This window comes from Oncorhynchus kisutch, linkage group LG14, assembly GCF_002021735.2.
Source record: "Oncorhynchus kisutch isolate 150728-3 linkage group LG14, Okis_V2, whole genome shotgun sequence".
NCBI lineage: Eukaryota > Metazoa > Chordata > Actinopteri > Salmoniformes > Salmonidae > Oncorhynchus > Oncorhynchus kisutch.
The window spans coordinates 75602266-75618958 of NC_034187.2; the positions used below are offsets into that span (position 1 = coordinate 75602266).

A 16693-nucleotide genomic window follows, 5' to 3' on the forward strand; every position below is an offset into this window, starting at 1 on the left:
GCCGTCAACCAGCCAGGAGCCAAGAGACTGTTAAACAGCCATCAGTAACATTGAATGGCTGCTGCCAACATACTGACTCAACTCTAGCCACTTTAATAATGGAAAAATTGATGTAATAAATGTATCACTAGCCACTTTAAACAATGCCACTTTATATAATGTTTACATACCCTACATTACTCATCTCACATGTATATATACTGTACTCTATACCATCTACTGCATCTTGCCTATGTCGTTCGGCCATCACTCATTCATATATATTTGTATGTACATATTCTTATTCATTCCTTTACACTTGTATGTATAAGGCAGTTGTTGTGGAATTGTTCGTTTAGATTACTTGTTAGATATTACTGCATGGTCGGAACTAGAAGCACAAGCATTTCACCACACTCAAATTAACATCTGCTAACCATGTGTATGTGACAAAATTTGATTTGATGGACATGTTCTCTGTGTCACACACAATCACATACACACGACACATACAACACACACACACACCTCAAACTTTAACCACATACCACCCCTATGTTTACAGGTACAACGAACCCCTGAAGCCAGACAGACAGATAGACAGACTGGGAGTCTGACATGTGTATCATCTACAGTATGTGTCTGTACACACCTGTCTAAAGATGTGGAATTACCCACAAACCCCTGGGACAGAGTATGGTGGTGTTTTCAATTCCATCCTAGTGTTCCCCATACAGTGCACTACTCTTGACCAGAACCCTATCTGTGGTCATCTAGGATAATGGACTGAGTCCTCCACAAAAGAACTAGCTGCAAGGCAATGAAAGAACATACTGTCTAATCCTGATGGTTTAGGCCTAGTTTGAGATCCATCCAATTCTAACAGTTGGCATACATAATACATTGATGCCAAAGGGATAGCCTATCCTGGATAGATCTAAGTATTCAAGGGAAAAAGTATGCATACATCTCAAGTTGGCTATCGGCCAAGTATGTATGGGGTCCTCAAAGGGCCCTAAATCCTGAATTTTCCTTGCAAATAGAGTGAAGATCAGAAGGGGCCATGTTAACAGGCAACATGCCCACATTCATTAACATGTCATTAACATGTTATTAAAACGTCATTAACAAGCTCACTTCCAAGTCACCGTCTGTCTATGCATTTGGCCTCGACACACAGAGACAGTAACAACAGACAGTGTGCATGTCTTTGGCCTCGACACACAGAGACAGTTACAACAGACAGTGTGCATGTCTTTGGCCTCGACACACAGAGACAGTAACAACAGACAGTGTGCATGTCTTTGGCCTCGACACACAGAGACAGTAACAACAGACAGTGTGCATGTCTCGTCACACAGAGACAGTAACTACAGACAGTGTGCATATCTTTGGCCTTGTCACACAGAGACAGTAACAACAGACAGTGTGCATGTCTCGTCACACAGAGACAGTAACTACAGACAGTGTGCATATCTTTGGCCTTGTCACACAGAGACAGTAACAACAGACAGTGTGCATGTCTTGTCACACAGAGACAGTAACAACAGACAGTGTGCATGTCTTTGGACTTGTCACACAGAGACAGTAACAACAGACAGTGTGCATGTCTCGTCACACAGAGACAGTAACTACAGACAGTGTGCATGTCTTTGGCCTTGTCACACAGAGACAGTAACAACAGACAGTGTGCATGTCTCGTCACACAGAGACAGTAACTACAGACAGTGTGCATGTCTTTGGCCTCGACACACAGAGACAGTAACAAAAGACAGTGTGCATATCTTTGGCCTCATCACACAGAGACAGTAACAACAGACAGTGTGCATGTCTTTGGCCTCGACACACAGAGACAGTCAGCCCTGGCAATACTTATTCTCTCTCTCATTCTTCCTCTCGTTCCCATGCGGTGAGTGTGTTCTAACAGCTGGCTGTAGCAGATCAAGGCAGTATTAGCCTAGCGTAGATTGCTGCTCTGTGCCAGCCTGAGTTCAGGAGGGACTGCCTCTCTGTCTGTGGAGAAAACATAGGAGAGCAGGGTGTATTCATTTCAGTGATTCTATTACAAAATGTTTTGTCTGTTGCAAAAAAAAACATTTCGCAACAGTAACAGTTAACAAAACGTTTTGCAATGAAAACAAGAGTTTCTATTGGACAAATTCAGATAGGTCCCTCCCCGTTTTGTTTCTGTTTACTCTGTATGCTTCTGTTTCAGGACGTAATGAATACACCCCAGGAGAGAAGAGGACATGAATACATCCGCATACTACAAACACATAACCTTTACACACACACACACACACACACACACACACACACACACACACACACACACAAAAGACAGGTGAGTGTCAAACAAACATTGAGTTATATTGAATATACAGTGGGGAGAACAAGTATTTGATACTCTGCCAATTTTGCAGGTTTTCCTACTTACATTGTATGATTTTTAAGTAATTCATTAGCATTTTATTGCATGACATAAGTATTTGATCACCTACCAACCAGTAAGAATTCCGGCTCTCACAGACCTGTTAGTTTTTCTTTAAGAAGCCCTCCTGTTCTCCACTCATTACCTGTATTAACTGCACCTGTTTGAACTCGTTACCTGTTTAAAAGACACCCGTCCACACACTCAATCAAACAGACTCCAACCTCTCCACAATGGCCAAGACCAGAAAGCTGTGGAAGGACATCAGGGATGGAATTGTAGACCTGCACAAGGCTGGGATGGGCTACAGGACAATAGGCAAGCAGCTTGGTGAGAAGGCAACAACTGTTGGCGCAATTATTAGAAAATGGAAGAAGTTCAAGATGACGGTCAATCACCCTCGGTCTGGGGCTCCATGCAAGATCTCACCTCGTGGGGCATCAATGATCATGAGGAAGGTGAGGGATCAGGCCAGAACTACACGGCAGGACCTGGTCAATGACCTGAAGAGAGCTGGGACCACAGTCTCAAAGAAAACCATTAGTAACACACTACGCCGTCATGGATTAAAATCCTGCAGCGCACGCAAGGTCCCCCTGCTCAAGCCAGAGCATGTCCAGGCCCGTCTGAAATTTGCCAATGACCATCTGGATGATCCAGAGGAGGAATGGGAGAAGGTCATGTGGTCTGATGAGACAAAAATAGAGCTTTTTGGTCTAAACTCCACTCGCCGTATTTGGAGGAAGAAGAAGGATGAGTACAACCCCAAGAACACCATCCCAACCGTGAAGCATGGAGGTGGAAACATCATTCTTTGGGGATGCTTTTCTGCAAAGGGGACAGGACGACTGCACCGTATTGAGGGGAGGATGGATGGGGCCATGTATGGCGAGATCTTGGCCAACAACCTCCTTCCCATTGAAGATGGGTCATGGCTGGGTCTTCCAGCATGACAATGACCCGAAACACACAGCCAGGGCAACTAAGAAGTGGCTCCGTAAGAAACATCTCAAGGTCCTGGAGTGGCCTAACCAGTCTCCAGACCTGAACCCAATAGAAAATCTTTGGAGGGAGCTGAAAGTCTGTATTGCCCAGCGACATCCCCGAAACCTGAAGGATCTGGAGAAGGTCTGTATGGAGGAGTGGGCCAAAATCTCTGCTGCAGTGTGTGCAAACCTGGTCAAGAACAACAGGAAACGTATGATCTCTGTAATTGCAAACAAAGGTTTCTGTACCAAGGTTCTGCTTTTCTAATGTATCAAATACTTATGTCATGCAATAAAATGCAAATGAATGACTTAAAAATCATACAATGTGATTTTCTGGATTTTTGTTTTAGATTCCGCCTCTCACAGTTGAAGTGTACCTTTGATAAAAATTACAGACCTCTACATGCTTTGTAAGTAGGAAAACCTGCAAAATCGGCAGTGTATCAAATACTTGTTCTCCCCACTGTATATATTTTTGTAATAACATCAATAAAAGCGCTGTATAATCTTGTTGCACTGTTTGTATAGGGCATGTGTGTGTGTGTGTGTGTGTGTGTGTGTGTGTGTGTGTGTGTGTGTGTGTGTGTGTGTGTGTGTGTGTGTGTGTGTGTGTGTGTGTGTGTGTGTGTGTGTGTGTGTGTGTGTGTGTGTGTGTGTGTGTGTGTTTGGTTTTACTGTACTTGTGGGGACCAGAAGTCCTCAAATGATAGTAAAACAAGAAGCGGGGACATTTCGTTGGTCCCCACAAGGAAAAAGGCTATTTTAGGTTTAGGGGTTAGGTTTAGGATTAGGGTTATAATTAGGGTTACAATTAGGGTTAAGGGGTTTAGGAGTCAGGGTTAGGAGTTTGCGGTTAAGTTTAAGTTTAGGATTAGGTTATGGGTTAGGTTTAGGGTTAGAGAAATTAGGATTTTGAATGGGAATCAATTGGTTGGTCCCCACAACAACAGTAAAACATACTTTTGAGTGTGTGACAAGCTCATTAGTGTGTGTCTGTGTCTATGCATCTGTTGTGTGTTAACTCCAGCTACTCTTGGAAGAAGGATTTCGGTTATGTTCACCTCACTTAGAGGGCAGATTCAGACATTATGCCTCAGCATTTGGTATTCAGACATACCTTATTCAGGTAACACACTCTGCAAATGTGGCTACATTGCGCGCTCTGAATAGATGTAATTTAAACAGCTGAAAACCCCTCCGGCCCACTTGCTGGCCAACATATTTTCCCGTGGACTTTTCATTCAATGGGGGTTTCAGTACATTTACCTTTTAAGTCATCCCTTTAAATACAGTGTATAATTTTGACGACAGACTCGCTAGAATATATCAAGAGGGATTCCGAATATTAGGGATCAACAAAATAAAGCCATCTAAATATATGCATATATCGTCTCCGTTTCAGCACCAATTGGTGATTTAAAAATACTCTAATCTTGTAGATTATTTAGGTTTAGGAAAGTATTTATGATTCATAAAATACTGGTTTTGGAGAGCCTTTACACACGAAAGAAAGAAAACCGTGTTTTGATTTATTCTAAAAAAGTGCCACATTCAGATATTCAACCCATGGCAATGTTGGAAGATTAGTGTACACATAATTATAATAGGGAGAATAGTGTACAATAGTAGTCTATACCCTCATCTATCGTCTGCACTAACCATGGAAATGTATGATGACACAGCCAAGTATTGCGCCATGCGTCTGGTTCAAACTGGTACTGCTTGGTCTGCGCTTCTCCCCATAGTGATTTAATTAGCCTACATCCCTGCACGTTAGAAGGCTGTACAGTTTCCACTCTGTATAATGGCACAGCATTTTACTGTCGGGAAGTTGATATGTTGATATGCTTCAGTGTGCTGCCATATGACTGGTTTCACATTTGTCTCCAGGGATTATAAGGTTAACTAGATCTAAAACAATTGTTATTTATATTAACAATTCCCTTATCCAAACGTATTACTTATTTACCTAGCTCTTATCAATAGTTATTATCAAGTTATAAATTACAGGGCGTGGAGAATGGTGTTATTTCTATCTGACAATATCAAGTAGATGCTTTTTCCACTTGGAACCGGCAGGTTCACTAAACCTTATTCATGGTTTCCTCGAGCGTAAAAGTGGTGGCATTGTTAGGGAATTAAGTCAAGGTCAGAATACGTCGTATCTGTAGACACGCTTTCATTTATTCAATCTCCCCCCAAATTAACAGCGGGCGAGTAGCATGCGAGTCTCATGCTTAAATTCAAGGTCAGAATACGCTCAGAGAGAAAAGTGCATTTATAAGGGAATTACGTTCCATTTACGGGCGCTTAACTCGGGTCGGAATTTCCCCCTTAGTGACAGCCCAATCACAGGACTTTACCCTCTCAGATGCTGAGGAGTGCATTTGGTGCTGTGCTATGAAAACAACCTCAAAACCATTTTGTAGGGTCAGAGCCCTGAGCAATAAGAACACACACACAACCAGCTGCTTCCCCAACCCACACACAAACACAAATAGGCTAAGCATGCATGTATTTCAGACCTGTTGCAACACGGGACATGGAATGAAGACAGTAACCGTCTTCAGGCTACAACAGTCCCTCCAAATATCCACTGACCCAGGTTAAGCACAGACTTGAACAAATCTAATGGAGACAATATTTAAAGTCTGTCTCGTTTAATAAATAATATGTTATTCAGCAGACGCTTTTATCCATAGCGATTTACAGTCGTTATTTATTGATGGTTGCGGGAATCAAACCCACGACCCTGGCGTTACAAGTGAAATGCTCTACCAAATTAGCTACAAAGGACGACAGAGATAAATCGTTGCTCTATCTCCACTGGGCTGCGTTCAGAAAGTGTTCATGAGTGATCGTTATGTGAAGCCAAAGCAGTTCCAGTTCCCATCAGTTCTGTCAAATAACACCTGGTTTAGATGATTGCTCTTTAAAGGTCACAAGTGTTCGTTTAAATTGCACGTAGAAGTGCACAGATACTGGAAACAATTGTTTTGACAATCGTGCAGCCTTTTTTCACAGCCTCACAAACATGGACGGGCTGAAACTCCTCTTCCGTAGGGAATATTGATTGGTCATATTTTTTTTAAATGTAATCTTTATTTAAATAGGCAAGTCAGTTTAAGAACTAATTAATATTTACAATGACGGCCACCAAAAGGCAAAAGGCCTCCTGTGGGGATTGGGACTGGGATTTAAAATAATAATTCATAAAAAAAATATATAAGATAAAACACACATCACGACAAGAGAGACAACACAACACTAGATAAAGACTAACCTAAGACAACGACATAGCATGGCAGAAACACTTGACAACACAGCATGGTAGCAACACAACATGGCAGCAGCACAAAACATGGTACAAACATTATTGGGCAAAGACAACAGCACAAAGGGCAAGAAGGTAGAGAAAACAATACATCACACAAAGCAGCCACAACTGTCAGTAAGAATCCATGATTTAATCTTTGAATGAAGAGATTGAGATAAAACTGTCCCGTTTGAGTGTTTGTTGCATCTCGTTCCAGTCACTAGCTGCAGCGAACTGAAAAGTTTGGGGTAGGAGCTTCTCCTGACCATGTGGCCTGACCATGGATCTTTAAGCTATAGGCCCAAAGTTGTTTTTCTGAACAGGTGTATGGGGGAAAAAACTGCCCTATTTACAAGACCTTTGGATGGTAGACCTTTGTGATAGCCTTCAACCAGGACCGGCCCCAGTAATAAGTGACATAAGGGGTTACTTAGGGCCCCCGGCCAAAATGTGTCAAATTGCAGGACAGTAGCTTAAAATGGCAATAATGTCTCTCCACCCTGTGGCAATAATGTCTCTCCACCCTGTGGTAATAATGTCTCTCCACCCTGTGGCAATAATGTCTCTCCACCCTGTGGTAATAATGTCTCTCCACCCTGTGGCAATAATGTCTCTCCACCCTGTGGTAATAATGTCTCTCCACCCTGTGGCAATAATGTCTCTCCACCCTGTGGTAATAATGTCTCTCCACCCTGTGGCAATAATGTCTCTCCACCCTGTGACAATAATGTCTCTCCACCCTGTGACAATAATGTCTCTCCACCCTGTGGCAATAATGTCTCTCCACCCTGTGGCAATAATGTCTCTCCACCCTGTGGTAATAATGTCTCTCCACCCTGTGACAATAATGTCTCTCCACCCTGTGGTAATAATGTCTCTCCACCCTGTGACAATAATGTCTCTCCACCCTGTGGTAATAATGTCTCTCCACCCTGTGGCAATAATGTCTCTCCACCCTGTGGCAATAATGTCTCTCCACCCTGTGGTAAAAATGTCTCTCCACCCTGTGGCAATAATGTCTCTCTACCCTGTGGCAATAATGTCTCTCCACCCTGTGGCAATAATGTCTCTCCACCCTGTGGCAATAATGTCTCTCCACCCTGTGGTAAAAATGTCTCTCCACCCTGTGGCAATAATGTCTCTCCACCCTGTGGCAATAATGTCTCTCCACCCTGTGGCAATAATGTCTCTCCACCCTGTGGCAATAATGTCTCTCCACCCTGTGGCAATAATGTCTCTCCACCCTGTGGTAAAAATGTCTCTCCACCCTGTGGCAATAATGTCTCTCCACCCTGTGGCAATAATGTCTCTCTACCCTGTGGCAATAATGTCTCTCCACCCTGTGGCAATAATGTCTCTCCACCCTGTGGCAATAATGTCTCTCTACCCTGTGGCAATAATGTCTCTCCACCCTGTGGCAATAATGTCTCTCCACCCTGTGGCAATAATGTCTCTCCACCCTGTGGCAATAATGTGTAGGATTGCAGGATATTAGTTATACAATTGCTCAATCTTCTGCCTGCCCCATGGCGAAATGTGTAGAATTGTAGGAACTCTAAAACGTCATTCCCCTCTTTGTTGTCAGGGGGGGCACTAAATGTGTGTGTGTGTGTGTGTGTGTGTGTGTGTGTGTGTGTGTGTGAGGGGGGGGTTTCTTATTTCCAACTCATGCGTAAAAAGTAGTAGTTTAGGTTGGCTGACATCACATATACAAACATTTTCCATGGCACCGCTCAACATCAAGGGAAGGGTAGACTAAATCATCCCCCTTTGAAAAGACCAAAGAAGCACAGCCGACTGAAGCTGGAGATGAATATTATAGGGTCATGAGAAAAGTATATCGACTGACAGTATTTCCACACTTATCTGTCAATGGTGACACCTGGAAAGCTTCCAGAGTGAGTTAAATCTGGCAAATATCCAGATTATCGGTGCTCCAACGCAGTGGAAATAACTCATAGTGGGCATTATAGAAATCCATGACAGAAATCTATTCAATTGCATCCCCGTGGAGAGTTGCTCGGCGCTTTGGTTGGTTGGTTGAGCGGTGGGGAATTAGCTTCCCATAGGCGATTGGTGAACGCAGTAGTCCTATCACATTAGGCCCACATAAAAGTTTGCCGTTCGAAAAATCCACGTCTTTGAATGCAGATATTTCGTCTCCATTGGGCAAAGGCAGCCACATGAAACTAAAGTTACACACCAATTCACTTCTTCACCAAATCTATCCGCGGATGAAGTTGCAGCTAGAAACTGATCTAAAGTCAATTCTTTTTTCACCCTGATTCCCTCACTCATATTGTAAGGCTACGGTATATTGAACATAGTGCAGATTCTAGAACTGCGCCAATGGTAATCATCTATTATACGACAATCATCATCAGGCGCCACTTCTTTTGGAAAACTTCCAAAGATTCCCACTTGGTTTACCACTTCAGTCATAACATGTTAAATTGCGTGTAATTGCTCTCAGCAAGTTCTTCGTTACAAAATCAGCCATTGTAGGCTACTCAATGCGCACATTAGGTAGGCGAATCAATTGATTGGTTGATAAACACCTCGGAGTACTGTGTTTGCAAGTAGATGTTGCTATTCTATTACCTACAGGCCCATAGCCTAATTCAATTTATCAAACAACATAAACAGTTGGCAAACTATCTAAAGTAAAATGCACCACTTGAATTGCAGGCCTATCATTAAATATTGTAGCCTGGGAAAGAAGTGCGCTACTGACAGAAATGACCTGCTTTAGCGCGAATGGAATCGATAAAAGTGTTATCCATACTTACAGCTATTGATAGATCCCCGCAGTTACGACCACATTAATCCAACATGTACGGTATATTCGTGCTGAGGTGGGTAAAATCCTTTTGCTGCAGTCCGGTTTGTAATCCACACCGTTCTTCCCTGCAGGCTTTCTCTGCTGGAACCTTCTTACCAGGGGGGGGGGGGGGAGAAGTTACTGCCAGAGTGATCATGTCCAACTTCTTTCCCCTCCCCTCTTTTTGCTGGCCGTTGTTCGAAAAAGTTTATTTTCTCTCTCTTCTGTCTCTTCTCACTTTCTCTGGGACATCCTCCAGTTCGAACGTGTCGTGACATCACCTGGTCCACGGTTGGAAAATGAGCCTCTGGCGTGGCCCTCTCTCCCCCCTCCCTCCCCGTTTCTCCCTCCCTACCTCCCTGTCTCTCCCTCCTTCCCCGTCTGTCTCTCCCTCACTCTCTCTCTCCCTCCCTACCTCCCGCCTCTCCCTCCATCCTTCCCCATCTCTCTCTCCCTCCCTACCTCCCTGTCTCTCCCTCCCTCCTTCCCCGTCTCTCCCTCCCTCTCTCCCTTCCTCCCTCCCTCCCCATCCCTCCCTACCTTCCTCCCCGTCTCTCCCTCCCTCCCCTCTCTCCCTCCCCGTACCTATCTACTTCTTTTCATCCCTGCCCTCCCCTCTCTCCCTCCCCTTACCTACCTACTTCTTTTCATCCCCTCCCTCCCTCTCTCCCTCCCTCCCTCTCTCCCTTCCCTACCTACTTATTTTCATCCCTCCCTCCCTCCCCTTCCCTACCTACTTATTTTCATCCCCTCCCTCCCTCCCCTTCCCTACCTACTTATTTCATCCCCTCCCTCCCTCCCCTCTCTCCCTCTTACCTACCTACTTCTTTTCATCCCCTCCCTCCCTTCTCTCCCTCCCCTTCTCTACCTACTTCTTTCATCCCCTCCCCTCTCTCCCCTCTCTTCTCCCCTTCCCTACCTACTTATTTTCATCCCCTCCCTCCCTCCCCTCTCTACCTCTTACCTACCTACTTATTTTCATCCCCTCCCTCCCTCCCCTCCTCTACCTACTTCTTTTCATCCCCTCCCTCCCTCCACTCTCTCCCTCCCCTTCCCTACCTCCTTCCTTTCATCCCCTCCCTCTCTCCCTCCCCTTCCCTACCTACTTCTTTTCATCCCCATCCCTCCCTCCCTCTCTCCCTCCCCTTCCTGACCTACTTCTTTTCATCCCCTCCCTCCCTCCCTCTCCCCCTCCCCTTCCCTACCTACTTCTTTTCATCCCTCCCTCCCTCCCTCCCTCCCTCCCTCCCTCCCTCCCTCCCTCCCTCCCTCCCTCCCTCCCTCCCTCCCTCCCTCCCTCCCTCCTCCCTCCCTCCCTACTTCTTTTCATCCCCTCCCTCCCTCCTTCTCCTCCCTCCCCTTACCTACCTACTTCTTTAATCCCCTCCCTCCCTCTCTCCTTCTCTCCCTCCCCTCCCCTTACCTACCTACTTCTTTTCATCCCCTCCTTCTCTCCCTCCCCTTACCAAGCTACTTCTTTTCGTCCCCTCCCTCCCTCCCTCCTCCCTCCCTCCCTACTTATTTTCATCCCCACCCTCTCCTCTCTCCCTCCCCTACCTACTTATTTTCATCCCCTCCCTCCCTCTCGCCCTCCCTTTCCCTACCTACTTCTTTTCATCCCCTCCCTCCCTCCTTCTCTCCCTCCCCTTACCAACCTACTACTTTTCGTCCCCTCCCTCCCTCTCTCACTACCTCCGTCTCTCCCTCCCCTTACCTACCTACTTCTTTTCAACCCCTCCCTCCCTCCCTCTCTTCCTCCCCTCCCCTTCCCTACCTACTTATTTTCATCCCCTCCCTCCCTCCGTCTCTCCCTCCCCTTACCTAGCTACTTCTTTTCGTCCCCTCCCTCCCTCTCTCCCTACCTCAGTCTCTCCCTCCCCTTACCTACCTACTTATTTTCATCCCCACCCTCCCTCTCTCCCTCCCTTTCCCTACCTACTTCTTTTCATCCCCTCCCTCCCTCTCCTCTCTCCCTCCTCTTACCTACCTACTTCTTTTCGTCCCCTCCCTCCCTCTCTCACTACCTCCGTCTCTCCCTCCCCTTACCTACCTACTTCTTTTCAACCCCTCCCTCCCTCCCTCCCTCTCTTCCTCCCCTCCCCTTCCCTACCTACTTATTTTCATCCCCTCCCTCCCCTCCCTCCGTCTCTCCCTCCCCTTACCTAGCTACTTCTTTTCGTCCCCTCCCTCCCTCTCTCCCTACCTCCGTCTCTCCCTCCCCTTACCTACCTACTTATTTTCATCCCCACCCTCCCTCTCTCCCTCCCTTTCCCTACCTACTTCTTTTCATCCCCTCCCTCCCTCTCCTCTCTCCCTCCTCTTACCTACCTACTTCTTTTCGTCCCCTCCCTCCCTCTCTCACTACCTCCGTCTCTCCCTCCCCTCCCCTTACCTACCTACTTCTTTCATCCCCTCCCTCCCTCCCTCCCTCCCTCCCTCCCTCCCTCCCTCCCTCCCTCCCTCCCTCCCTCCCTCCCTCCCTCCCTCCCTCCCCTTCCCTACCTACTTATTTTAATCCCCTCCCTCCCTCCCTACCTCCCTCCCCCTTCCCTACCTACTTCTTTTCATCCCATCCCTCCCTCTCTCCCTCCCCTTCCCTACCTACTTCTTTTTATCCCATCCCTCCCTCTCTCCCCTCTCTCCCTCCCCTTACCTACCTACTTCTTTTCTTTTTTACTTATTTTCATCCCTCCCTCCCTCCCTCCCTACCCTTCCTACTTATTTTCATCCTCCCTCCCTCCCTCCCTCCCTCCCTCCCTCCCTCCCTCCCCTCCCTCCCTCCCTCCCTCCCTCCCTCCCTCCCTCCCTCCCTCCCTCCCTCCCCTTACCTACCTACTTATTTTCGTCCCCTCCCTCCCTCTCTCCTTAACCTCTGTCTCTCCCTATCCTCCGTCTCTCCCTCCCCTTACCTACCTACTTCCCTCCCTCCCTCCCTCCCTCCCTCCCTCCCTCCCTCCCTCCCTCCCTCCCTCCCTCCCTCCCTCCCTCCCCTCCCTCCCTCCCTCCCTCCCTCCCTCCCTCCCCTTACCTACCTACTTATTTTTGTCCCCTCCCTCCCTCTTTCCCTACCTCAGTCTCTCCCTCCCCTTCCCTACCTACTTCTTTTCATCCCCTCCTTCACTCTCCTTTTCGGACAAGTATGTTGCTCACGTTCTGCCTGTCAGGGTCGACTGTCGGTGACATTATAAACCGCATCCTGAGGCGATATCATTGCTATAGTTAAAGCTACTCTCTCTATCTTCACTCAAAATAATATTGTAGGAACACTGTTTTTAAGCTCAATTTATGTACAGTGTTTGTAATGTTATTTGCAAAACATACAGATATTTGCACTGTAGGCTGTTATGTTATTGTTGTAATTAAAACGTGATTAATATCCTCATCGGCTATTATTCAAGTAGATCCTTTTCATGATTGACAGATGAGCCCAGCAGCAACCTTCGCTGGATTTATCACCAGCAATCAATTGAACGTCCCTTTACCATCAACCAGCTCCGTAGGTCCATATACACAATATATCGTAATCAAGAATAAACCAAGTGACTGTCACCATTTTCGTTTTCAGAGGCTTAAATTACAGTGTCATTGAGGGCATCGGTAAGTATTGAGAGTAGGTCTAAGGCTTGGCCATATCTCCATAAATAATTGTTACATACAGCCCAATAAAGGCTTACAATGTTTGAGGGGGTCTGGAGAACACAAAAAATGGCCCAAGTATGCCAATAATATGTATAATTTAAATATTTTGTTGAAAAGTGGTGAAAAAGTGCCCACAAATCTACAAAATGGACTGATTGTTGAACATGCTTTCGTCCTTATTTTCAGTATTTTACATTTGAACACTTAACACTGTCAAATGTTGTTCCTTATTTAGTCAATTTCAAGAAAGCTGACAAGAAACCTTCACTGTGCTTACTTTCATTTAAATATAATGTTGAAAATGTAACCATGGACATGAAGCCATTCCAATAGAATTCAGACTTTTTGAATGGACTGTATGGGACAAGATCCTACGGCTAGCATTCCTTATTAAGCAACCACTGTTCCGCTACATGTTTTATACATCAGTCTAATCCACAGATATAACACATCATTGGGCAGTACCAATTATTTATGGAGATATGGCCATGTGAATGCTGTCCAGTTACAACCGTTGTAGCTGGTTGGCAGACATTTTGGAAAGCAGGTCTTTTAGAGGAAAATCAGTTATTAAATCTGCGATGGCAATACAGATAGACATCTTTATGTAGTAGTTGACTCACTTTGTGTAAAGACTAAAAGGTCTCATCATAATGAGTTGCCCGTCTCTCTGATGGACATAAAGGCCATCCTATGGGATTTTACCTAAAGGGGAGGTTTCCTGTCACATTTCTTAAAATAGACACAAAACAGAATATCATATTATACTGTACTGTATCATTGCAATCAATACATTTCAGGGAACACCCTCATACGTTTAGAAGTGTTTACATGTAAACTATTGGAACTAGCCAAAACAGTAAGTTGGCACACGTTTTCATCACTTTTTAACAAACATTTTAAAGGATATGAATATATGGCATCTTTGGGCCATTTCATTGTGCTTTCTAGACCCACACTTAAACATTTGAAAATATCATTGGGCTGTATGTAGCAATTATTTATTGCGATATGGACGTGTGAATCATGTCCAAACACGATTCACGGAGCTGGTTGGCGGCTCCTCCTACTGGAGGAGCATACTACTGAGATTTCACCTGTCGACTCCCTCTCTCAATTTAATGTTCATTTAATTAGGCAAGTCAGTTAATTAAGAATACATTCTTATTTACAATGACGGCCTACACCGCCAAACGCAGACAACCCTGGGCCAATTGTGCACCGCCCTATGGGACTCCCAATCACGGCTGGATGTGATGCAGCCTGGATTTGAGCCAGGTACTGCAGTCACACCTCTTCCATGGAGATGCAGTGTCTTAGACCACTGCACCACTCGGGAGCCCAGCCTCAATGATACACACAATCCACTAATTATCAGGCCTGCCCTGACAAAATCTTTAGTTTGTATTTAAATCATGTCCAGCAATTCCTCAGTTTCATTCCCGTTTTGTGCGTCCAAGTTAAGAGGACGTTTGTTTCCTATTTACCATGTATATTCTAGTTAAATCATAACATTAAGATGTCATGTAGTTTCCTTATATTCCTTAGAGATATATTGATTTAATAGATTAATCCTTATCACTTTTACCTTGTATGTTATACCACCTTCCTGTAATGTCTCTCTTTTGTTGCATAACCACACACACATACAACTTTAGCAACCAATGTCCAACCAACAGCCCTTAGTAAATAAGTGAACTTTTGCACTGTCTTTGTCATCTGTTTGCAGAGTACCTCTGGTGACCTCTATCCAAGCAGTTACCTATTGTATCTTGGGTTTCTTAGCATATTTTTCAGTGGTCATATATGGCAATGACTGCCAGGGAGGTAATGGATTAAATCTGCGAGTCAGTAGTAAGGCCTCTTTAGTGTCCTAAGATTTCATAACTGTTGTGTTAATTGCCTACCATCTGTAAGCTGTTAGTGTCTTAACGACCGCTCCACAGGTGCATGTTCCTTAATTGTTTATGGTTCATTGAACAAGCATGGGAAACCGTGTTTAAACCCTTTACAATGATGATCTGTGAAGTTATTTCAAAGACATGGTCCTGGTTCACTAACTACTTCTCAGACAGAGTTCAGTGTGTCAAATCGGTCTGTTGTCCGGACCTCTGGCAGTCTCTATGGGGGTACCACAGGGTTCAATTCTCAGGCCGACTCTTTTCTCCATATATCAATGATGTCGCTTTTGCTGCGGGTGATTCCCTGATCCACCTCTACGCAGACGACACCATTCTGTATACTTCTGGCCCTTCCTTGAACACTGTGCTAACTAACCTCCAAACGAGCTTTAATGCCATACAACACTCCTTCCGAGGCCTCCAACTGCTCTTAAACGCTAGTAAAACAAAATGCATGCTTTTCAACCGATCTCTGCCTGCACCTGCCTGCCCGACTAGCATCACCACCCTGGACGGTTCTGACTTAGAATATGTGGACAACTATAAATACCTAGGTGTCTGGCTAAACTGTAAACTCTCCTTCCAGACTCATATTACAGTTTTTTGGGATTGCTTACACACTAAAATTAAAAGTAGTACACTATTAGCAAAACCTTACACTCAAGAAGCAAAACATCAGCCCATATTTGCACAACTATAAGCACATTGTCAACCTCACACTTGTTGCAAAACTCTACACACAGTGATTTGCAAAACACTAAACACACTTAACATACACTACACACAAAAATCTATCATGAAGTCACATCCTTGCAATACCAAAGCACTGACTGTCAGATTACCACACCCTCCAACCTATTGGTTCAACACAGTCATCAGGTGTGCAAACACTCGTTTGCTTAATTGTAGACACACCAATCAGGTGTATTAGCACTATAAAAAGCAGCAGGTGAGTTCATCGGCCTTCAAGCACAATGGAAAGAGGAGGAGAAAGAGGAGGAGGACGAGGAGAACGAGGAGGACGAGGAGAACGAGGAGAACGAGGAGGACGAGGAGGACGAGGAGAACGAGGAGGACGAGGAGAACGAAGAGAACGAGGAGGACGAGGAGGACGAGGAGGAGGAAGAGGAGGACAAGAAGGTGCTCAAAGAGGACCGAATCTGACAAATGAGATCCGCGCAACACTGGTTGACCACGTTGTCAACCACGGCCTGACACTGAGGGAGGCTGGACTGCGAGTACAGCCAAATCTAAGCCGATATACAGTGGCAAGTGTGATGAGAACATTTAGACTGGAAAATAGGTATTGTAAAAATATCATCATATCAAAAACATCTGCACGGTTTCAGTAACTGCTTACAGTACTGTATTCTATGCACTGTATTCTATGCACTATCAGCACTTCTGTTACCTTTTCCTGAGAAATTACTGTACTATTGTATACTGGTTTTTTCTACATAGGATTGAGGGTCAGGGACGACAAGGGGGAAGGCCTCCTATGTTCACAGAACAGCAAGAGAGGGAGATAGCATTGTTGGCCAAAACCATGTTTACTATAACACTCAAGCAGCTCCAAGCTAACATTGTCAATAACCACGCCATTTTCAACGACATCCA

General features: G+C 45.2%; 1 protein-coding gene across 3 annotated transcripts in view; it reads right to left on the reverse strand.

Annotated features, from left to right (window-relative positions):
* LOC109904379 (collagen alpha-1(XVI) chain) overlaps positions 1–9676 on the reverse strand; it is a 148853-nt gene extending 139177 nt beyond the window's left edge. For 2 of the 3 annotated variants that reach the window (XM_031788979.1, XM_031788977.1), the window contains exon 1: positions 9505–9675. The gene's annotated coding sequence lies outside the window, so the exon portion shown is untranslated. Of the gene's footprint in view, positions 1–9504 lie in introns of all 3 variants that reach the window. The other variant, XM_031788978.1, reaches the window with a different exon arrangement.
* Positions 9677–16693: the final 7017 nt, after the last annotated feature.